The sequence below is a fragment of the Scyliorhinus torazame genome, chromosome 3 (assembly GCF_047496885.1).
Source record: "Scyliorhinus torazame isolate Kashiwa2021f chromosome 3, sScyTor2.1, whole genome shotgun sequence".
Lineage (NCBI taxonomy): Eukaryota > Metazoa > Chordata > Chondrichthyes > Carcharhiniformes > Scyliorhinidae > Scyliorhinus > Scyliorhinus torazame.
In genome coordinates this window covers 291,057,712-291,083,195 of record NC_092709.1, presented here as the reverse complement: position 1 = coordinate 291,083,195, position 25,484 = coordinate 291,057,712, and positions in this window count along the sequence as shown.

Below are 25,484 nucleotides of genomic sequence, written 5' to 3'. Positions count from 1 at the left end.
GTATCATCCAGCCGGCGCTTCTGGATGAATATGGCAAAAGACTATCAGCCCTAGCTGGAGTATTATGTCCAATTATGCACACCATACTTTACAAAGGGCGGGTAGGCTTTGGAGAAGAAACTGAAGCAATTTACTGGAATGGTTCAAGGGATGAGGGATTACCATTACTTGTGTTTGGTTGTGTTGTTTTTGTTTGAACAGTCAAGGCCAAGAGGAGATTTGATTTGATTTAGACTTATTGTCACATGCACTGAGGTACAGTGAAAAGTATTGTTCTGAGTACAGTCCAGACAGATTTCTGCATACATGGAAAATATAGGATAAATATAAAATGTAAATACATAGATACAGACATCAGGTGAAGCATACGAAGTGTAGTACTACTCAGTAGAGAAGATGCATGGAGAGATCAGTTCAGTCCATAAGAGGGTCATTCAGGAATCTGGTAACAGCGGGGAAGAAGCTGTTTTTTAATCTGTTAATGCTTGTTCTCAGACTTTTGTATCTTCTGCCCGAAAGGGTTGGAAGAGAGAATAACCCAGGTGGGAGGGGTCTTTCATTATGCTGTCCACTTTCCTAAGGCAGCGGGAGGTATAAACAGAGTCAATGGATGGGAGGTGGGCTCACATGATAGACTGGGCTGTGTTCGCGACTCTGTAGTTTCTTATGGTCTTGGGCTGAGCAGTTGCCATACCAGGCTGTGATGCAGCCAGATAGGAGGCTTTCTATGATGCATCTGTAAAGATTGGTAAGTGTTAATGTGGACATGCCGAATTTCCTTAGTTTCCGGAGAAAGTATAGGCGCTGTTGTGCTTTCTTGGCCGTAGTGTTGACATGGGTGGACCAGGACAGATTGTTGGTGATGTGCATAGCTCGGAGTTTGAAGCTATCAACCATCTCCACTTCAACACCATTGATGCAGACATGTGTGTGTACGATACTTTGCTTCCTGAAGTCAATAACCAGCTCCTCAGTTTTGCTGACATTGAGGGAGAGATTGTTGTCGTTACATCACGCCATTAGGTTCTCTATCTCCTTCCTGTACTCTGACTCATCGTTATTTGAGGTCCGACCCACTCCAGTTGTGTCATCAGCAAACGTGTAGATGGAGTTGGAGCCAAATTTTGTCAAACAGTCGTGTGTGTATAGGGAGTATAGTAAGGGACTATGTACGCAGCCTTATGGGGCCCAATATTGAGGACTATCATGGAGGAGGTGTTGTTGTTTATCCTTCCTGATTGTGGTTTATGGATCAGGAAGTTGAGGATCCAGTTGCAGAGGGAGGAGCCAAGTGCTAGGGTTTGGAATATTGATATGAGCTTGGCTGGGATTATGGTGTTGAAGGCGGAGCTGTAGTCAATTTGAAAGAGGTGTTTAATATTGTGAAGAGTTTAGATGGCATAATTAAAGAGAAACAATTTGCAATGGCTGATAACCAGTAGCAAAGTGTGATTGCCACACAAAGTTGAGCGGTTGTGCAGAATCTCACCTCAGCGGAGTGTTGAGAGAGGGACAGAGATCTCCAGGTAGATCCACAGTTACCTAGATTGGTGGTGAGTGCCATGTGAGTTCAGCCTTGTTGAAGAGGGGGAGTTTTATTTTAAATATTGGAGTACTACAGTATTCTTAAGCTCAAGGGAATGTCGCAAAAATACCAATTCACCCAGAGTGCTAGGCAGCCCTGTTCTCGTGTATAACTAAAAAAAAATCAAAATACTACCGGCCTCGTGTATGCATAATGCAGACCACTATGCTTCTCTCCTTGTAGCGCCATGGACCATTCTGTCATCTTTGTAACATAAATGCCCTCTCCCCCCACCCCCGCCAAGGTTTGAACAATATTGCAAAGTATTTTGATCCTGTTGTTCCCTTGACTGCCAACTACTTCAAATTATAAATGATAATCCTCATGTTAAATCCTCCATGGTCTCACATTCTATCTCTATAACCTATGATACCTTTCCCAACCACCTCCCTATACGTTTCCCAACCACCTCCACCTCCCAGTTCCTCAGATCCTCAGACCTGTTATGCATACCATTTCCTATGTGTCCCACCACCTTCAACTAACTAAGCCCTATACTGTGAAACTACATTCCTATGCCTTTCATCTCATCACCTCCCTCTCTTATAACATCGACTTAGTTATTCAGTTTTTCAACCAAGCCTATGGCAAACGATCCTTTCTGATCTTACCTCCATGATTCAGTGTCTGTTCAGCCTTTAATTAACTATAAGTTGAATTATGTTGAGAATATCAAAAGGAGATACAGTTGTATACAACCTGCAATTACACTCGGGTTATGTGATCTCGCCCTCTGCAGGCAAAAACCACTGTGATCCTGGTGTCATACAAATGTGACTTGCTTAATGTATAATTTAAGTGCAGTGGTTATAGTGCAGAGCTACAAGCTAGGGATCATTAACCTAGTGAACAAATGGCAATTAAAAATGACAATGGAAGTTGCCAGATTGTGCTACAATTCCATTGATTTACTGATTTCCTTCCTTGGTCATGTGGCTGATGCACACTACCTGATAATGCCATAGTAACTCATTCAGTTGTACAACTGCTTGACTGATCATCTTTTCATGGTATCTTTAGGCGATAAATGTAGAGTGATGTCCAAATCCCAAGTGCAAATAATAATGAAAGGAAGGGGACAAGCAGTCTAAAGCTTTAATCTACGTCCTGTAGAATCAACAATGTGGTGGAAGAGAGTTAATTCCTTACAGCACTTATGTGAGTCATAAACAATTAACAGCAAATAGAAAGGGTCCCATTGAAAATTCAGTGTGTGCCTGAGGAGATGTATACCTAGTAAAAACGAATTGTTCCTCAGAAAACGAAAAAAAAAAGCCAACCTGAATAGCCTAATTAATCAAACCAGAAGGAATAATTCATCACATTCCGTTAAGGTAATTATTTTGCAGTAACAATATTGTCATGCATATAAGTATTACACAAAATCTGTTATAAATGATTACAGAGCACAGTGGACAGAACCTATCTATAATTCATAGCATGGATCCATTTTAATAGTGTTTTGTTTCCTGCACACTTACATACTGATCACTGCCAGTCACAAACAGCAGCAGCGTACATGGTGTAGAGACAGATATGTATCCTACACTGAAGTTGGGAAATTACATGATGAGTCTTCCAGCCAAGCTGCCACTGAAAATGTGTCCTGTACATCATTCTGTTGAAACAATAGCAATCATTCTCTTTCCTTTTGAACAGCTTCCATATTAAGCATTCATGTAACTTAGCAGAACTGCTATATCTCTTTCTGATCTTTGGATAGAAATCCCACCAAGCTACGCTATCACCCATCAAATGCTTGCCCGAAAAGGAAATTTCAAGTTAAAGGGACAGAAAGAAATGTAAGAGGTACACATTGACCCTTACTGTTAGTTCTTGACTTTAGGATTTTATAAAGGACAAACTTCTTATCTAATAATTGAAACAACAGGAGTAATACTCCTCCTTCAGGTACCAAGATATGGAATTCCATTGGATAAGTCAATGATTATGCTTGGAAAAGACTGGTATGCCATTGCCTTCTACAGTATGACTGACCACGAAACACTCCTGCTCTTATCCCCTGCCATCGGGTATATTGGAGGGATTTACAGGCTGATAGTCAACATGTTTGGCCGCATTTCAAAGTACCTTCCATGGCCATGATGTCCCGGAGTGGGACTTGAATCTGGAGCTTCTGGCCCAGAGGTCGGGCACTACCCATTGAACCACAAGACCTCCAGCAGGAAGAAATAATACTATCTACATGATAAAATATGGATGGATATATATTTTGGAGAGATGGTGGCATTGTTATAATATCACTGGACCAATAATCCAGATGTGGAGATGCCGGTTTTGGACTGGGGTGGGCACAGTAAGAAGTCTTTTACAAACAGGTTAAAGTCCAACAGGTTTGTTTCGAATCACTAGCTTTCGGAGCACAGCTCCTTCCTCAGTACCAAGCATTCTTGCTGGTTGTATCACAGCTTGGTATTGATCCTGCTCTTCCCAAGACTGCAGGAAACTACAAAAGGTCATGAATGTAGCCCAATCCATCACGCAAACCAGCCTCCCATCCATTGACTGTCTACCATTCCCGTTGCCTCGGAAAGGCAACCAGCATAATTAAGGACCCCATGCATTCTGGACATACTCTCTTCCACCTTCTTCCGTCAGGAAAAAGATACAAAAGTTTGGGCTCACGTACCAACTGTCTCAAGAACAGCTTCTTCCCTGCTGCCATCAGACTTTTGAATGGACCTACCTCGTATTAAGCTGATCTTTTCTCTACATCTTAGCTATGACTGTAACATTATATTCTGCAGTCTCTCCTTCCTTCCCTATGTACGGTATGCATTGTCTGTATAGCATGCAAGAAACAATACTTTTCACTGTATACTAATACATGTGACAATAATAAATCATATGAAATAAAATCAGGTCAGGTGGAAGGAGCTGTGTTCCGAAAGCTAGTGATTCAAAACAAACATGTCGGACTTTAACCTGGAATTGTAAGACTTCTTACTGTAATCCAAAGTCCAAGGGTTCAAATAGGTGAAATCCCACCATGGCAACTGATGGAATTTAAGTTCAATGAATAACCTGGAATTGAAAAGCTAGTCTCAGTAATGCTGACCATGAACTGATTGTTAATTATTGCAAAAAGCCATATGGTTCGCTGATGCCCTTTAGGGAAGGAACTCTACCATCCTTACCTGGGCTGGCTTCCAGACCTGCAGCAATGTGTTTGACTCTTAACTGCCCTCTAAAATGGCCTAGCAAGCCACTCAGTCCAAAGGCAATTAATGATGGCAACAAATGTTGGCCCAGCCAGCGACGCCCACATTTCATGAAAGAATAAAGAATAAAAAATAAAAAGTGACCATGCAGCAATTCTTTCCAAGAAGTCAATGAAATTAGCTCCTCAAAGAAGATGGAATCTAAAAAATGTCTTCTGCATCACCATATTCGTCCTGCATAAAAGTGCACCCATGTATAACTTGTGTGTCATTGTATTTGAACCCTTTGACACAGTGATCACTTTTGAATGTCATTGTCACAAAGCACACTGATGTTATCTGTGAGGGTATCCCAGCTTGGATCACTGCTTCATGGAGGTGTATCATTTTGTTTTGTTCCGATGTGACGAGACAAGTGAAACCCCAGTGAGAATAAATAGCCCAGTCATCGTGTAACGATTAATAATGACTATTTATTAAAGCAAAGAAAAGACAAATACACACAAACAGGATGGCTCCACCATCAAGTAATTAAGATGTATACATTTCTGAACACAAACAGTTTATAGAGAAGAAAAGCCCTTGTTACAAAATATATCTACAATAGCTGAACTCCGTAAGACTTCCCCGGTTCCCCGAACAACATCAAAATTGAATAACTAACTATAGTGACCATACAATACAGGGATAATACTCCAATCTGGGAACAGTTTTTTCATGGTCCAGTGAAGACAGTTTTAAACTGCTGTAAATGAAGGTTTTCTGTGGGGACTTCCAGGAGGCTGGAGATGGAGACTAGATGGCGGTTGCCGCCGATGGGCGGATCTGGGGAGGTGCAGGCCATGGGCAAGGGGCTGGCTTAGGAAAGATCATGGCTGATCAACAGGGGACGGGACCAAGAGCACCCACCCCCCCCCCCGATCAGACTGGTTACGTGGAATGTTCGTGGCCTGAATGGGCCGGTCAAGAGGGCCCATGTGTTCGCACATTTGAGACAGTTAAAGGCGGACGTAGCCATGTTACAGGAGACACACTTGAAGCTGGGGGATCAATTTCGACTGAAAAAGGGATGGGTCGGGCAGGTGTTTCATTCAGGATTGGACTTGTAAACAAGGGGGGTGGCCATCCTGATTAACAAAAGGGTGGCGTTCGAGGTGGGGAAAATGGTGACAGACCCGGGAGGCAGATTTATCATGGTGAGTGGGAAACTGGAGGTAATGGCAGTGGTGCTGGTGAATATATATGCCCCAAACTGGAACGACGTTGTGTTTGTTAGGAAGATGCTGGGAAAAGTCCCGGACCTCGACTCGCACCGGTTGATCATGGGCGGGGATTTTAATACAGTCTTAGATCCTAGGATGGACCGGTCGAGTTCTAGGACGGCTAAAGTGTCACCAATGGCAACAGAGCTGCGAGGTTTCATGGAGCACATGGGAGGTGCTGATCCGTGGAGATTTGAGAAGCCAAGGAGTAAGGAATATTCATTCTACTCCCATGTTCACAAGGTGTACTCCAGGATCGATATTTTTTATATTGGACAAAACATTGGGCGGGATTCTCCCCTACCCGGCGAGGCGGGGAATCCCGGCGGGATGGAGTTATGGAGTGGCGTGAACCACTCCGGTGCCCCCACCCCAAAGGTGCGGAACACCTGCCCGGCTAGCGTGGAAGACCTTTGGCGCCACGCCAACCAGGGCCGAAGGGAATCCGCCGGCCGGCTGCTGTGACTGCTGACGTCATCCCCACGCATGCGCGCGGGGGGGTGTCACCTACGCGTCGGCCATGGCGGACGCTGATGGCAGCGCGTAGGAAAAGAGCGCCCCCACGACACAGGCCGCCCGCGGGTCGGTGGGCCCCCCCCCCCAGGACACCGGAGCTCGCCCGGGCCGCTAGGTCCCGCCGGTAAGGGACGTGGCTCAATTCACACCGGCGGGACCAGGATAAAACCAGCGGGACTTTGGCCCTTCGCGTGCCGGAGAATCGCCGGGGGGGGCCCGCCGACCGGCGTGGCGCGATTCCCGCCCCCGCCAAATCTCCGGTGCCGGAGAATTCGGTGGCTGGCGGGGGCGGGATTCACGTCACCCCCCGGTGATTCTCCAACCCGGCGGAGCGTCTGAGAATCCCGCCCCTGATTAGCGGTGTAGTGGACAAAGAGTATTCAGCAAACGTAGTATCGGACCATGCGTTACATTGGCTCGACCTACAGGTGAACACGGGAAACTCTCAGCGCCCACAGTGGAGGCTAGATACAGGGTTGTTAACAGACTATAAGATATGCGAGCGAGTGGGGGAGGCCATTCTGGGGTATAGAAACACCAACGACACAGGAGAGACCGCGGCTGGGGTGGTGTGGGAGGCATTGAAAGCGGTCATCAGAGGGGAATATATTTTGATTTGGGCCCATAGGGAGAGGGCTGAACGGGCGGAGAGTGATAGGCTAGTAGGAGAAATCTTGCGTGTGGAGTCCCCGAATGAGGAGCTCCTGAAGGAGTGTCAGAGACTTCAAATGGATCTTGGGCTCCTTTCCACAGGCAAGGCGGAGGGACAGCTGAGGAGGGTAAAAGGGGCAGTGCACGAATATGGGGAGAAAGCTAGTAGGATGTTGGCACATCAGCTGAGGAAGTAGGAGACGGCAAGAGAGAAAGGGAAAATTAAGGATGTGAGGGGGAAAGTAGTGAGGGACCCTGAGGGGGTTAATGACGTGTTCCGTGAATTTTATAGCTGTTTGTACGAGTCTGAACCCCCTGGAGGTGAGGAGGGAATGAACCAATTTCTGGGGAGGCTAGAGTTCCCAAAGGTAGATGAGGAGCTGGTGGAAGTCTTGGGGGGTCCAATTGGGCTCGGTGAAGTGATAGACGGATTGGGGGCAATGCAATCAGGTAAGGCCCCGGGACCTGACGGATTCCCAGTGGAATTTTATAAAATGTTTTCGGGGCTAGTGGGACAGCTGTTAATGAATCCAAGGAGTTAGGAATGCTTCCCCCCAACGCTATCACAGGCATCAATCTCTCTCATCCTGAAGCGAGACAAGGACCCGGAAAGCTGTGGATCGTACAGACCAATTTCCCTTTTAAATGTAGATGCTAAAGATCTTGGCCACCAGAATAGAGGATTGTGTCCCGGAGGTAATAGGTGAGGATCAGACGGGGTTCGTGAAGGGCAGGCAACTGACATCTAATATTAGGCGGCTTCTCAATGTTATAATGATGCCAGCTGAGGGGCGTGAGGCTGAGGTGGTAGAAGCCGTGGATGCGGAGTAGGGTTTCGACCGGGTAGAGTGGAAGTCCTCTGGGATATTTTAGGCAGGTTTGGGTTCGGGCAGGGATTTGTGGACTGGGTCCGGCTGTTATATCAGGCCCCGGTGGCAAATGTGAGAACCAACCGAACCCGGTCAGAATATTTTAATCTCGGAAGAGGGACAAGGCAGGGATGCCCGCTCTCCCCATTACTGTTTGCCCTGGCCATAGAGCCTTTAGCAGTGGCCCTTAGAGCATCGAGTGCGTGGTGGGGAATAGTGAGGGTGGGGGGGGGGGGGAGTGGAGCACAGGGTTTCTCTTTATGCGGATGACTTGCTGGTCTATGTTACAGACCCGGTGGGGGGAATGACCAAAATCATGGAGGTACTGGGAGAATTTGGGCGATTTTCAGGCTACAAGCTGAATATGGGAAAGAGCGAGATGTTTGTGATCCAGGCATGGGGACAGGAAAGGATACTGAGGGAGTTACCTTTTAAAGTGGTGGTGGAGAGTTTCAGATATTTAGGGATTCAAGTGGCTAAAGAGTGGGGGCAGCTCCACAAGTTAAATCTGGGCAAAGCGGTCGACCAAATGAAAAGGAATTTCCACAGATGGGACATGCTCCCGCTGACGTTAGCGGGAAGGGGCCAGACGGTGAAGATGACAGTCCTCCCAAGACTGCTTTTCTTTTTCAATGCCTTCCGATTTTTGTCCCAAAGGCTTTTTTTAGAAAAATAATTGCGGCAATTACAGGTTTTGTGTGGGTGGGGAAAACCCCGAGAGTAAAGAGGGAACTTCTGGAGCGGGATCGTGTGGAGGGGGGCCTGGCCCTCCAGAGCTTTATTACTTATTACTGGGCGGCCAACATGTCGATGGTCAGGAAGTGTGTAGTGGGGGAGGGGTCAGCCTGGGTGCGAGTGGAAGCGGCATCCTGCAAGGGCACGAGATTGGAGGCTTTACTAACGGTGCCCCTGCCATTTTCACCGGCTCAGTACTCTACAAGACCTGTGGTGCTGGCAGCCCTAAGGGTGTGGGGGCTATGGAGGCAACACATGGGATTAGAGGGGGTGTCAGTGTGGTCTCCGATCTGTAACAATCACCGGTTTATCCTGGGGAGGCTGGATGGGGGCTTCAGGAGATGGCTTCAATGGAGATTCGGGGACTTATTTATCCAGGCGGCTTTCTGACCTTGGAGGCACTAGAGGAGGAGTTTGAGTTGCCGGGTGGGAATGGGTTTCGATATCTTCAGGTCCGGGACTTTGTCCGGAGGCAGGTTCCAAGCTTCCCTCGCCTCCCTCTGAGGGGACTACAGGATATGGTGATGTCAAAAACTAAGTTTGGAGAAGGGAGAACTTCGGAGATATACAAGGAGTTGATGGAGTGGGGATCAGGGAGGTGAAGCGGAAGTGGGAAGAGGAGCTGGGAGGAGAGATGGAAATGGAAAAGTGGGAAAAAGCCTCGAAGAGAGTTAATTCGTCTTCGTCCTGTGCCAGACTTAGCCTGATCCAGTTTCAAAGTGGTCCACAGGGCTCACATGACGGCGACCCGGATGAGCAGGTTCTTTGAGGAGCTGGAGGACAGATGTGGGCGGTGTGGGCGTAGCCCGGCTAACCATGTATATATGTTCTGGGCCTGTCCGAAGTTGAGAGGATTCTGGCAGGGATTTGCGGACGTTATGTCAGAAGTCTTGGAAGGGAGGGTAACGCCGAGTCCAGAACCGGCAATATTTGAGGTATCGGAGGATCTGGGGATGAAGGGGGGGAGGGAGGCCGATGTCCTGGCCTTCTCCTCCCTGGTGGCCTGAAATTGGATTTTGCTGGAGTGGAGAGACTCGGAGCCCCCGAAATCAGGTGTGTGGGTCAGCGATATGGCAAGGTTTCTCAGCCGGGAAAAAAAAAATCAAGTTCGCCTTGAGAGGATCAACTCAGGGGTTCGCCCAAAGATGGCAACCGTTCATCGGCTTCTCCAAAGAAAATTAAATGTCAGCAGTAAGGGGGGGGGGGGGGGGTTGGGGGGGGAATGGGGAGGGGGGAAGAAAATAGGGGGCATGGCAGTGTTAAATAAGGACAGGGAACTCAGCATATGGGTAGCTAGGAAATAGGGCGCGGGCATTTGGGGACATTGTGTTTTTTTGCGGGGGTTCCTTTTTAAAATTTAAATGCATGTGTCGGCCCACGCGCCTGTTTTAAGAAATGTTAATGTGTTAAACTGTGAAAATTTTAAATGCTTCAATAAAATATTTTCTAAAAAAAAAAAGAAGGTTTTCTGCACTGCATTGGCTCTAAGGCTTAGAAGCTAGTTTGCTGTAAACTTGACCTGCAGGCTTGGCGGCTGGAAACTGACTTGTCCGCTTTCTGAGACTGCTAAATGGTAAATGCCTCTCCTGGCTTCTCAGCGTCTGGGTTATCATACCTTTGTTGTTCTTTGATTATGCCTTCTGTGTATTCGGCTGTCTGCACCTATCAACTTCCTTGATTATGCATTAACATATCTATATCTCATGGGCCTTCCCAATCGTCTATAATCTGTTTCTCTTCCATAACATGTTCACACTTGATTATTATCTGAATTGCAGTTCTAAACTGAGAGAGACACATACCAATTGAAGCCCTTTAATTACTGTCTACTGCTGTCTCCCAGCAGATTCATGACAGTCATTATTCACTTTACTTCCACCATTGTTTCATGTGTTGCATTCCAGACCATAAGAACTTGGTGTGTAGAATTTCATGAATCTTCAAGTTGCCTCAGGTTCTCTTGCCAATCACCTTCAGAAGGTGCTCTAGTTATCAACCCTTCACCACTGGAAGCAGTTTCTCCAAAACCAGCCATTATTTTGAAGACCTCTATCAAATCTCTGAGGAGAACAACCCCAACTTCTCTAGTCTTTACCATATACCTGAAGTCCCTCATCCCTGGTCCCATTCTACTGAATCTCTTCTGCACTTTCTCTAAGCCCTGGATATATTTCCTGAAGTGTGGGTCCCAGAAGTGAGCACAATATTCCAGCTGAAGCCTAACCTGTGTTTTGTTTAAGGTTTAGTGTAACTTTTTTGCATTTATATTCTGTTCCTCTCTCAATAAAGCCAAAGGATCCCTATGCCTTTGTAACAAACTTTTCAACTTGCCCCTTCACTTTCAAAGATTTGATAACACACACACCCTGGTTTCTCTGTTCCTCAGCCCCCTTCAAAATTGTACCATTTAATTTGTATTAGATCTCCTTATTTTTCACACCTTAATGCTTCACTTCTGTGTTAAAATGCATCCTTAGGTGTCTGCCTATTTCAACAGTCTATCCAGATCCTCATGAATTCTTGATGTGGAGATGCCGGCGTTGGACTGAGGTGAGCACAGTAAGAAGTCTTACAACACCAGGTTAAAGTCCAACAGGTTTATTTCAAACACTAGCTTTCGGAGCACTTCTGAGGAAGGAGCAGTGCTCCGAAAGCTAGTGTTTGAAACAAACCTGTTGGACTTTAACCTGGTGTTGTAAGACTTCTTACTGTGACATAGACATAGAATTTACAGTGCAGAAGGAGGCCATTCGGCCCATCAAGTCTGCACCGGCTCTTGGAAAGAGCACCCTACCGAAGGTCCAAACCTCCACCCTATCCCCATAACCCAGTAACCCCACCTAATCCCCATAACCCAGTAACCCCACCCGACGGGCAATTTTGGACACTATGGGCAATTTAGCATGGCCAATCCACCTAACCCGCACATCTTTGGACTGTGGGAGGAAACCGGAGAACCCGGAGGAAACCCACGCACACACAGGGAGAACGTGCAAACTCCGCACAGACAGTGACCCAAGCCGGAATCGAACCTGGGACCCTGGAGCTGTGAAGCAATTGTGCTAACCACCATGCTACCGTGCTGCCCCCCATGCTACCGTGCTCATGGATTCTGTTATTATGCTCCTTAATGTTTGCTATAATTTGAAGTATTCCAACCATTCTTCACATTCCAATCTGTAATTATCTTGCAATTGTGTCTCTGCCTATAGACATGCTGTGATTGTGAACCTGCCTCCACTTCACCTGATGAAGAAGCAGCGCGCTGAAAGCTCGTGATTTCAAATAAACCTGTTGGACTTTAACCTGACGTTGTGAGACTTCTTACTGTGCCAGCTATCTTTGTCAGAGTAGTTTCTACTTTTGTGGGAATAACTGGAAACTGTATGTGGTTGTACAAAAAACACTCTTCATCCCTTTAAAGATTATAAGTATTTTGGAGTGAATCAACTCTGTTGTCTGGATGGCAGCTTTTGAGCGAGCATTTACTGTTGATCTCTAACATTGATTTTGATAGCCCCAAGGTGTTAACAAGGCAAAGACTGCCTCATGGTCTGTTGTTTTTAAAAATGTCCTCCCGTTTACGACTTCTTAATTGCAGCTTTAGCAGACACACAGTCTGCATACCTTAACCTATGTTCTTTAATAGTATTACTGCAACAAATATATACCTTAACCCAGGCTTTTAAAAATCTTACTGCAACAGATATAAAATTCAATATATCAATTTCTTACATTCTTCGCACATAAGCACTCTTTATCTTCTTTATTTTAATTTCTTATCTACTTTGTCATCTATGGAGCTCTGGGTCTGTTTGCTCTACTTTTCCCTGTTGAGCTGTGCCTGAATTATCTCTCTTTTAAAGGTAGTCTGTTGATCAGCTACAGTTTTTTTTCAGCAATTTAAGTTGGCTTTCTTCCAATTAATTTTTCTTTATCTGGATCATTCTTTGCCCTTTTGGATAGCAGATACAGAGGGTCATTTTGAGTACAGAGTGTTCTTATAAGCATTTCTCCTGTGTAATTGTTATACTGGCGTCTGTTGAGGGCTCTGACTGTGTGCAAACTTGGGCAGGCTTTTTCAGTCTGCAAGAGGTTACCTGTAAGCAAGACCTGTTTTAAAAGAGCTCCTGCTTTCATTAATATTGCTGTTACTACTGTTCTGCTGAGTTAGTGTTATTGTTAATTTTCGTTATTTATATAAAGAAGTTCCTTCTTTTAAACAACACATTTCACTACCTCTTTTGAAATGAAATGAAATGAAAATCGCGTATTGTCACAAGTTTTGTGGTCTCAAGTTACCACCTAAACTTTATGATGCAATGATTACTGACCCCTAAATCTTCTCCTACAGACACTTGATCCACTTTGATGTGTTGGGTGTTCTGGATCACATACAGGTCACCAACACTTGAAGTAGTACAACACTATTTTATTAAAAGATTAACTATTTAAACATACTTGAACTGTGGGTAAATACAATACTAGCTTTAACTAAAGACCTTTGCCTTGTCCTAACCAGTTGATGCACTCAGCACATGGTGAATGTCTGTGTTGCAGGCTGTGAGCTCTGTGCTCCTAGCTAGCTGCTACTCGAATGAGCGGGAACTCTGATGCCCTCTGTCTTTATAGTGCGTGAGCTCTCACTGGTGATTGGCTGCGGTGTTGTGTATGCTGATTGGTCCCACTGCATGTCCATCAGTGTGTGTGTGTGTGTGTCTGCACCATAATATAATGGTGAATATTATGACATCCCCCCTTTTATATAAAGAACATGTGCCTGCGTGACAATAAATATCGTGTACTGAATGTACCTGACTATGTGTGTGCATGTTATTTACATGACTATGTACATGAGGCTAATCTATTTACACGGGAAGGTGCCTGGTGCAGAGAAATGTATCCCGGCACTATGGAGAAAATTCAGGCTCCTCACCAGCTCAGGACCTCCGGCAATCTCACTGCCAACTGGTGGATATTCAAGCAAAAGTTTCTGCTGTACATCGCAGCCTCAGACCTCGTGGGTGCGTCTGAAGCAAGGAAGATCGCCCTTCTCCTCTCAACAGCGGGTCATCAAGCCATCGAATTCTTCAACTCTTTTCACTTCACCGATGGCCAGGACAAGACAAAGTTTCAGACCATCCTGGACAAGTTGGACAGTCACTGTGAAGTGGATACCAACAAAATCTTCGAGCGCTACATATTCAAACAGCGTCTACAAGATAAAGATGAATCTTTCAACTCTTTCTAAACTAACCTCCGCCTGCTAGCGCTGTCCTGCAACTTTGGTGATATTGCTGACTCCATGATCAGAGATCAAATCGTTTTTGGAGTTCACTCTGATCCTCTGAGAGAGCAGCTACTTAAAATCAAGCATATGACCCTGCCAGTCGCAATTGAAACATGCACAGTGCATGAACACGCCAAAAATCACTATGCCCAGTACAAATCGGCTGAAAATGAGAAACTTGCCTCCCACAAGGCAGAGAGTGTGCAGGCCATCTCCCGGATGCAGTGCCTCAGCATTGATGAAAGCGGCCATTTTGCACGCTTTTCCCGGGCCCCACGCATGCGCGATGCGAACGGGATAACGAAGCGGCTGACATGTGTGACAACGCGCTGAGCGTCAGGACGCCGACGTCATGACGTGCTCAAACTGCGGCAACACCCACTTAAAGGAACACTGCCCTGCAAGAGGCAGGCGATGTTTAAACTGTGGGAAGCCTGGACACTATGCAGCCTTGTGCAGGTCTGTACCACCAGTCAGGGGCCAGCGCTCCCAATTCTGATGAAGGCGCGATCAGAGTATGCAACAACGATTACAGGATTCTGATCCTGGCAGCACACAGATCCAGAGGAAGAATGCCTGGACTCCGCCTACTGTGTGGGCATCATTACCAAATGTGAATATGCCACATCCAACTCATCACAAATTCAATCCATCTTCACTGTGGATTCGGAGGACGAATGGCGTGCGGTGACGCAGGTCAACCACTGCTCCATCCAGTTTAAGCTGGACACAGGTGCTTCTGCCAACCTCCTCTCACAGGCAGATTTCAAACGCATCAAGAAACCCCCAAGGTCCTTCCAGCAGCCTGCAGGCTCCTGGACTACAACGGAAATGCCATCACGGCACTGGGATCCTGCATCTATTCGGCTCCAACGGAGCACCCATGCACGGTTACGTTTTGAAATTGTCAAGCCAGACAGGACATCCCTACTTGGTGCGCATGCCTGAAAGCAGCTGAGCCTCGTGCAGCGGGTTTACACAACAACATCCTCCAATGTGGATCTTCAGGCTGGCATTGACGACATCCTCGCTCAGAATCTGGATGTGTTCGACGGGATGGGCACGCTGCCATAGCGATACAAGACTCTGCTACGACCTGATGCCAAGCCAGTGGTCCACACACCACGCCGGGTCCTGGCTCCGCTGAGGGAGCACCCGAAGGCACAGCTCAAGGATCTTCAGCAACAGGGCATCATTTCCAAGGTAACCAAACCGACTGACTGGGTCAGCTCGATGGTATGTGTTAGAAAGCCTTCGGGAGACCTGCGCACCTGCATTGATCCCAAGGATCTCAATAAGAATATAATGCGTGTACACTAACCCATCCCGAAGGGGGAGGAACTCACCAGTGAGATGGCACATGCACGTTTTTTCACCAAGTTAGATGAGTCACATGGATTTTGGCAAATCGAGCTGGACGAGTCCAGCAGAAGGCTCTGCACGTTCAACACACCGTTTGGCAGATACTGCTATAATCGCTTGCCGTTTGGCATTATCTCGGCATCGGAGATCTTCCATCACATCATGGAGCAGATGATGGAGGGCATTGAAGGGGTTTGTATGTATGTGGATGACATCATCATATGGTCCACGACCTCTGAAGAGCATGTTTCCCGTCTCCAGCAGGTATTCCGCCGTGTCTATGCCAATGGCCTGAAGCTGAACAGGCCCAAATGTTGCTTTGGCATGTCGAAACTCAAGTTTCTAGGTGACCAGACCTCTCAGCAGGGCGTGCGCCCGGCCACAGACAAGGTCAAGGCCATCAAAGCCATGAAGGTCCCTGAAGACAAGAAGGCGGTGTTGCTCTTCCTAGGCATGGTCAATTTTCTGGGCAAGTTCATCCCAAACCTGGCCTCAAACACAACGGCACTACGAAACCTGGTGAAAAAGTCCACTGCCTTTGAGTGGAAGGCAGCTCATCAGGCAGAGTGGTTGGAGCTGAAAGCCAAGCTCACCACTGCACCCGTCTTGGCATTTTTCGACCCAGACAGGGAGACAAAGGTCTCGACAGATGCGAGCCAGGATGGCATCGGTGCGGTACTGCTTCAACGCAATGACATTTCATCCTGGGCACCGGTAGCCTACGCATCACTGTTGAGACGGATCATAGGCCTCTGGTCCACATTATCCACAAGGACCTGAACGACATGATGCCTCGGTTGCAGCGCATCCTCCTCAGACTCAGAAGGTACGACTTTGACTTCGTGTACACGCCTGGCAAGGAGCTTATCATCGTTGATGCATTGTCCCGCTCCATCACATTGCCTAGTGAACCGCTGGAAATCATCCGGTAGATTGAGTCACAGGTGCAGCTGTGTGCTGGCTCCCTCCCGGCATCTGATGAGAAGGTGGTTCGTATTCGCGAGGATACAGCCAAAGACCCCCTCTTGCAGCGTGTCATGCACCACCTCACCAATGGCTGGCAGAAAGGACAGTGCCCTCAATTTTACAATGTAAAGGACGACTTGACGGTGATTGATGGTATCCTCCTCAAGCTGGACCGGATTGTCATTCCACTCAGTCTCCAGAGTTTGGTGTTCCGCCAAATCCATGAGGGACACCATGGGTGTCGAGAAGTGCAGGCGCTGAGCCAGGCAGGCTGTCTACTGGCCCGGTATTAGCCAGGACATCTCGAACATGGTCCTCAACCGTGCAACCTGTCAACGCTTCCAGCCAGCGCAGAGCAAGGAGACGCTCCAGCAGCATGAAATCAAGACCTCCCCGTGGTCCAAGGTTGGCATCGACCTCTTTTGTGTGAATGGTCGTGACTATGTGGTGATTATTGACTATTTCTCCAATTACCCTGAAGTCGTGAAGCTCTCAGACCTCACATCTCGGACCGTCATCAAGGCCTGTAAGGAGACGTTCTCCAGGCATGGTATCCCACTCACTGTCATGAGTGACAATGGCCCGTGCTTCAACAGCCACGTGTGGTCTATGTTTGCCAAGTCATACCATTACAAACATGTCACTTCCAGCCCACCCTATCCTCAGTCCAATGGGAAGGTTGAAAAAGGGGTGCACATTGTGAAACAGCTCATCGTCAAGGCCGCGGATTCTGCTTCTGACATCTACCTCGCGCTGCTTGCGTACAGGGCGACCCCACATTCCACTGGTATGTCACCGGCTCAACTCCTGATGAACAGGGACCTGCGGACGACACTTCCAGCCATACACTTGCCCAACCTGGACCACCTCCCAGTGCTGCAGAAGATGCAGCAGCTCCGAAACCAGCAAAAAAACCCAGGGCTATGATGCTCATGCCACCGATTTGCCCGTGTTATCCCAGGCAGACACTGTCAGGATCAAGATACCGGATGGTGGCTGGTCTGCTCCAGCTGTCGTTGTTCGACAAGCTGCACCCAGCTCGTATGTTGTACGTATGGCTGATGGTTCTGTTGTGCAATGAAATAGATGAGCACTGCGCAAAGTTGCCTGCCCGAAACCGCTTTCTTCTCCGCTTTCGTCCGTTGTTTTGCCACCTCCTGATACCTCGAACTACGAGGCCACCAGTCAGGCTTCCATCCTGCCTGTCAAGGCGCCGTCGACCCCACCACCACCTCTCCGGCGGTCGACAAGGATCAGACGCAAGCCCCAGAGACTGGACTTATGAACATTTGTTTTGTTTGCTATGTTCTGTTTTCTCACATTAGACATGTAAATGCGTTCACATATGCCACCGCTTATAAATATGTTAATAAATGCCACCACATGTAAGTACCATGTGCCAACAAAACATTTAAAAAAAGGGGAGATGTCATGAAATGCAGACATGCAGATAATGATATACAGACAGGCAGCTAATGAACACAGAGAACAGGACATGACCAATGGGCAGGCAGGACACTCAGGGGTGGTATCTCACTATAAAAGGCACGAGGCACTCACACTCCGCCTCTTTCCACTGATGAACATCTACAGAGTGAGTCAGGGTGTATGTACAGTATCACACCTCCAGCATGTGGCTAAGAGCTAGTCTGGTTCAGTCAGACAGAGTAACCACACTTAGGTTAGCAGAGAGTCGAACTCATAGAGAACTGTGCTAACTGTGCTACTGGTTCAATAAATCAGATTGACTTCAAGGTCTGAAGTACCTTCTGGTTAAAGCTGCATCCAGTTGCAGCCTGTGTTATCCCAGAGTACATAAAACGACACCCTCTGGCTCCAGCTGACCCATCAGCTTTATGGGCACACTCCAGCACAACCAATGCCATTTTGTTGGGTGGGATGAGTGTGCACGGGTATTGCAATGTGTCATTGCGGCTGCAGCTTGACAGCCTCCCGAGTGTCAATCACGGGCCCAGTGAATCCCACACTGTTTTTCATTGGATTTGATTGTGTTTCACGTGGTGCTGGTGCTAGTGCCTCCAGAGTCGCTGAATCAATCCAGGTCAGGCGCCAATTTTGTTGTCGTGAAAGTGCATGAATTCTGCGTCGGCGTCAATCTCCGAGAATCCCACCCCATTTCTTTACTTTGGTTTATAAGTTCCTCTTAAGCAAAGTTTGATCTATGTTGATTCTAGTCGGTTTGTTACAGCATTGTCTCGAAATGTGAAATCCTGACCTTCTGTGATATCCGTTGATCATTTGGGAAATTAAAAAAGTTATTGGTCTCATTGGGGATCTTAACACAATTTATAAGAAAGGACATGTATTTATATACCATCTACCTCAGATCTCCCCACCATGCTTTGCAGCTAATAATGTACTGCTAAATAAACTCACTGGTCTAATGTAACACAGGAACCAGTTTGCAGATAGCAAAGGCCCACAAACCAGCAACAAGATAAATGAACAGGTTATATTTTTAAATGTATGACAGATAAGTGTTCATCAGGAATAGTGACTTGGGACTGGAATGGTAAAAGACTTCTGAAAGAAACATAAATTTTAATTTTCTGCTCAGCAGAACAGCCGCAGAAACTCAAGAGAAAAATGGCATTTTGTTTACAATCTTCGCTTCTTTGTTCTCACAATCTACTTTAAAGGTCTGCTTCCCAGCCTATAAAAAGCTTATTATTATTTTAATAGACTGAAAAATTAACCAAATAAATTTGTCCACAATACTAGATTAAAAATAGTGCAACAAAAAAATGCGACTCACAAAAGTGGATTCTACATGGGCAATGGATAAAGAAAAAAATCTCTTTCAACATAACGGGCAAAATTCTCCGGTATCGGCGCGATGTCCGCCGACTGGCGTCCCAAACGGCGCAAATCAGTCAGGCATCGCGCCGCCCCAAAGGTGCGGAAAGCTCCGCATCTTGGGGGGCCGAGCCCCAACCTTAACGGGCTAGGCCCGCGCTGGACGAATTTCCGCCCCGCCAGCTGGCGGAAAAGGCCTTTGGTGCCCCGCCAGCTGGCGCGGAAATGACATCTCCGGGCGGCGTATGCGCGGGAGCGTTAGCGGCCGCTGACGGCATTCCCGCGCATGAGCAGTGGAGAGAGTCTCTTCCGCCTCCGCCATGGTGGAGAATGTGGCGAAGGCGGAAGGAAAAGAGTGCCCCCACGGCACAGGCCCGCCCACGGATCGGTGGGCCCCGATCGCGGGCCAGGCCACCGTTGGGGCACCCCCCGGGGCCAGATCGCCCCGCCCAGGACCCCGGAGCCCGCCCGCGCCGCCTTGGCCCGCCGGTAAGGTAGGTGGTTTAATCTACGCCGGCGGGACAGGCATTTTAGCAGCGGGACTTCGGCCCATCCGGGCCGGAGAATCGAGGGGGTGGGGCCCGCCAACCGGCGCGGCGCGATTCCCGCCCCTGCCGAATATCCGGTGCCGGAGAATTCGGCAACCGGCGGCAGCGGGATTCACGCCAGCCCCCAGCGATTCTCCGACCCGGCGGGGGGGTCGGAGAATCTCGCCCAACATCTCCATGAGATTCAAGCCTCAACAATGACATGGAATGAATATATTAATCGTCAGTGGTGTCAATGCAAAAAGCAATACTGAATACTTTAAACTCGCTTGTTGGATTATTACAAATTACTATCTCACTTCCATCTATTATTTAAACTACATAAATCATTTAATAGTTTAAGAATCAGACAGAGTACAGTCTAAGCAAGTACTCAGTAGGTGGAAATGTCTGTTTTCTGTTTGCACCAAATTAAATCTTGCCTTTGTTTGAATTGTGAAACAGTACATCTACAATTAATTTACCAGCACAGAAATGTTGGTCAGATTTTTTATTACTGCATTGATATTATTCTGGTTTTCCTGTCTTTTGATTGTCGTCATATTAATGCAAGATGGTGTCACTTTTACAATGATCCAAAGTAACTGTTGATTGTATTAAATTACGTAAAGTACTCCAGAATTATGATTCCATTTTAAATATAATTTAACTGTTAATATTTCTTAAATTCATTTTTTACGGGATGTAGGCTTTGCTGGCTGGGCCAGCATTTATTGCCCATCCCTAGTTACCATTCAGAAGCTGGTGGTGAGCTGCCTCCTTGAACCGCTGCAGTCTCTGAGGTGTAGGTACACCCACAATGCTGTTAGGGAGGGAGTTCCAGGATTTTGCACCAGCGACAGTGAAGGAATGGTGATATATTTTGAAGTCAGGGTGGTGAGTGACTTGTAGGGGAACCTCCAGGTGGTGGGGTTCCCAGTATCTGCTGCTCTTGTCCGTCTAGATGGTAGTGGTTAGGTGTTTGGAAGGTGCTGTCTAAGGCACCTTGGTGAGTTCCTGCAGTGCATCTTATAGATGGTACATACAGCTGCCACTGTTCGTCGGTGGTGGAACATTTATCCTGGATGGTGCTGAGCTTCTCGAGTGTTGTTGTAGCTGTACTCATCCAGGCAAGTGGAGAGTATTCCATTACACTCCTGACTTGTGCCTTGTAGATGGTGGACAGGCTTTGGGGGGTCAGGAGGTGAGTTACGTGCCGTAGGATTCCTAGCCTTTGACCTGCCTTGGTACCCACAGTATTGATATGGCTAGTCCAGTTCAGCTTCTGATCAATGGTAACCCCCAGGGTGTTGATTGGGGGGGTTTCAGCGATGGTAATGCCATTGAATGTCAAGGGGCGATGGTTAGATCCTCTCTTGTAGGAGGTGGTCATAGTCTGGCACTTGTGTGGAGCAAATGTAACGTGCCACTTGTCAGCCCAAGCCTGGACATTGTTCAGGTCTTGCCGCATTTGGACATGGGCTGCTTCATTATCTGAGGAGTCGCGAATGGTGCTGAACATTGTGCAGTCATCCGCAAACATCCCCACTTCTGACCTTACGATAGAAGGGAGATCATTGATGAAGCAGCTGAAGATGGTTGGGCCTAGGACACTACCCTGAGGAACTCCTCCAGTGATGTCCTGGAGCTGAAATGATTGACCTTCATCCACCACATACATCTTCCTTTGTGCCAGGTATGACTCCAAACAACGGAGTGTTTTCCCCCTGATTCCCATTGACTCCAGTTTAGCTAGGGCTCCTTGATTCCATATTTAATCAAATGCTGCCTTGATGTCAAAGGTAGAAACTCTCAACTTACCCCTGGCATTCAGCTCTTTTGTCCATGTTTGAATTAAGGCTGTAATGAGGTCAGGAGCTGAATGACACTGGCGGAACCCAAACTGAGCGTCCGTGAACTGGTTATTGCTCAGTAAGTAACTCTTTCCATCACTATTCTGATGATGGAGAGTAGACTGATAGGGTGGTAATTGGCTGAGTTGGATTTGTCCTGTTTCTTGTGTACAGGACACACCTGGGCAATTTTGCACATTGCTGGGTAGATGCTAGTGTTGCAGCTGTACAGCTTGGCTAGGGGTGCGGCATATTCTGGAGCACAACTCCAGTACTATTTAGTGCTATTGTTGCAGGGCCGCTTAGCCTTTGCAGTATCCAGTGCCTTCAGCCATTTATTGATATCACATGGACTGAATCGTATTGGCAGAAGGCTGACATTTGCGATGCTGGAGACTTCCAGAGGAGACCAAGATGGATCATCCACTCTGCACTTCTGGCTGAAGATTAAGAACGTAAGAACATAAGAACTAGGAGCAGGAGAAGGCCATCTGACCCTTCGAGCCTGCTCCGCCATTCAATGAGATCATGGCTGATCTTTTGTGGCATCAGTTCCACTTTCCCGCCCGAACACCATAACCCTTTATTCTTCAAAAAACTATCTATCTTTATCTTGAAAACATTTAATGAAGGAACCTCAACTGCTTCACTGGTCAGGGAATTCCATAGATTCACAATCCTTTGGGTGAAGAAGTTCCTCCTAGGCTCAGCCCTAAGTCTACTTCTCCTTATTTTGAGGCTATGCCCCCTAGTTCTGCTTTCACCCGCCAGTGGAAATAACCTGCCCGCATCTATCCTATCTATTCCCTTCATAATATGTTTCTATAAGATACCCCCCGCATCCTTCTAAATTCCAACGAGTACAATCCCAGTCTACTCAACCTCTCCTCGTAATCCAAACCCCTCAACTCTGGGATTAACCTCGTGAATCTCCTCTGCACACCCTCCAGCACCAGTACGTCCTTTCTCAGGCAAGGAGACCAAAACTGAACACAATACTCCAGGTGTGGCCTCACTAACACCTTTCCCAGTTGCAGCATAACCTCCCTTGTCTTAAGCTCCATCCCTCTAGCAATGAAGGACAACACTCCATTTGTCTTCTTCATCACCTGTGGCACCTGTAAACCAACATTTTGCGACTCATGCACTAGCACACCCAGGTCTCTCTTCACAGCAGTATGTTTTAATATTTTATCATTTAAATAATAATCCCTTTTGCTGTTATTCCTACCAAAATGGATAACCTCACATTTGTCAACATTGTATTCCATCTGCCAGACCCTAGCCCATTCACTTAACCTATCCAAATCCCTCTGCAGGCTTCCAGTATCCTTTACCACTCATCTTAGTGTCATCTGCAAACTTGGACACATTGCACTTGGTCCCCAACTCCAAACCATCTGTGTAAATTGTGAACAATTGTGGGCCCAACATTGATCCCTGAGGGACACCACTAGCTACTGATTGCTAACCAGAGAACTGTTTCACCATAAAGCCTTTGCTCCCAGTCTACCTTAACCAGCTCTTCTCTAATCCCATTGCAATCTCCTTTGTTTAAGCACAAACCACTAGTGTTTGACTTTACCTTCTCACCCTCCACCTGTATTTTAAATTCCACCATATTGTGATCGCTCTTTCCAAGAGGATCCCTAACTATGAGATCATTAATAAATCCTGTCTCATTACACAGGACCAGATCTAGGACAGCTTGTTCCCTCATAGGTTCCATTACATACTATCCCAGGAAACTATTGCGGATACATTTTATAAACTCCTCCTCAATGCTGCCTTGACCAACCTGGTTAAACCAATCGACATATAGATTACCATCCACCGTGATAACTGCTGTGCCATTTCTACATGCATCAATTATTTCTTTGTATATTGCCCGCCCCACCCTAATGTTACTATTTGGTGGCCTATAGACTATTCCTATCAGTACCCCCCCCTCCCCCCAGGACAGCCCCTGCATACTCACCTGCCAGGTCTTGCCGTGCGTGAGGTGAATAATTCACGCCGGCGGGACTGGCCAAAACTGGAAGGCCACTCAGCCCATCAGGGCCCAGAGAATCGGCGGGGGAGGGGGGGGGGGTGCTTCTGTCAACGGCCTCCGACCGGCGTGGCGGGAATCCTGCCACCACCTGAAAAATGGCGCCAGAGAATAGGGCAGCTGCCATTGGGGCGGCGGGGTGGGATTCGCACCTGCCCCTGGGGATTCTCCGACCCGGCAAATATAATTATTGCACTAGGACCCTGGTCCCCAGCTAATATTCTGTGTACAAGATGTACATCACACATCTCCTCCAAACCTTCCCCCTCGCACCTTCAACCAATGTCCCTTAATAATTGACTTTCTCACCCTGGGAAAAAGCGTCTGACTATCCGCTCTGTCCATGCCACTCATAGTTTTGTCAACATCTATCAGATTGCCCCTCAACCTCCGTCGTTCCAGTGAAAACTATCCAAGTTTATCCAACCACTCCTCATAGCTACTACCCTCCGGACCAGGCAACATCCTGGTAAACCTCTTCCGTACCCGCTCTAAAACATCCACATCCTTCTGGTAGTATGGTGACCAGAATTGTATGCAATATTTCAAATGTGGCCTAACTCAGGTTCTATACAGCTGCGGCATGACTTGGACTGGACAGGAAGATCCCAGAATGGAACACTGGCTCAAAAAAAGCTTAACTTTTATTTTTTTGTAAAATGTGGAGGAACAAAGTCATAGGACCATTAATTCCTTTCAACAAAAAGGAAAAAACATTTATTAAACATGAAAAGTTGGATTATTATACAATACTCCTTTACTACCCCTTTAGTTAAACAATCACACACAGGTTTTAGGATTAACACGGATTACAAAGTACATCTTAATCTACAATGGTCTCATTAACACAAAATCCCTTTTAAACACACAAGATGACTGTGGGCAAATACGCTCTCCATTCTGAACCCCAAAGTAATGTTTGTGGATGTCTCCTCAGGATCCCCCCAGATGATTGTCATGAGAGAGGTTCCCAAAAAAATGCTTTAAAATATTTTCTCATTATTATATGCTTTCCCTCTGAAATCCTGACCTTTTCCAAATGACACTTTTAAGCAAAGCTTCTGTTCCACAATTAACAGTGAATCCAGTCCAGCATTTTACACCAACCCTTTAGGATTTCTTTGTCTTGACTATTGTGCAAACTACTGACAATTGCTTTAATTCAAGATTTCTAGCCTGTATTAACCTGACATCTTGGGTAGGATTCTCCGACCCCTGCTGCTCCGACACCGGCTGCCGTATTCTCCGGCGCAGTTTTTTTGGGGCGGAGGCGGGGTTTACGCCAAGCTGGTCGGGGGCCGTTGGCATCGTCCTTCCGGCAATTCTCCGGGCCCCGATGGGCTGAGCGGCCGTCAGTTCCTGACCAGTCCCGCTGGCGTGAAATGGACATGGTCCTACATGGCGGGACCTGGCTGGTAGACTGTCTAGTGGAGTCATCGAGGGGGCTAGCCCCGGGGGTGGGGGGGCCACGGTGGCCTGGCCCACCGAACTGTGGGCGGGCCTGTACCGTGGGGGCACTGCTTCATTCCGCACCGGCTTCTGTAGGGCTCCGCCATGGCCGGTGCGGAGAAGAGCTCCCCTGCACATGCGCAGGAACACGCCAGCCGGTCTGCGCATGCGCGGAACCACGCAGGCGGTTCTGCACATGCGCCAACTCGAGCCGGCCCTTCACCACCGGTTGGCGCAGCGCCAACCCCTCCGGCGCCGGCCTAGCCCCAGAAGTGCTGAGGATTCTGCGACTTCTGGTTGGCCCGACGCCAGAGTGGTTCGCGCCATTCTTGGCGCCGGCGTCTGGCCATCCCACCAATTGCGAGACAAT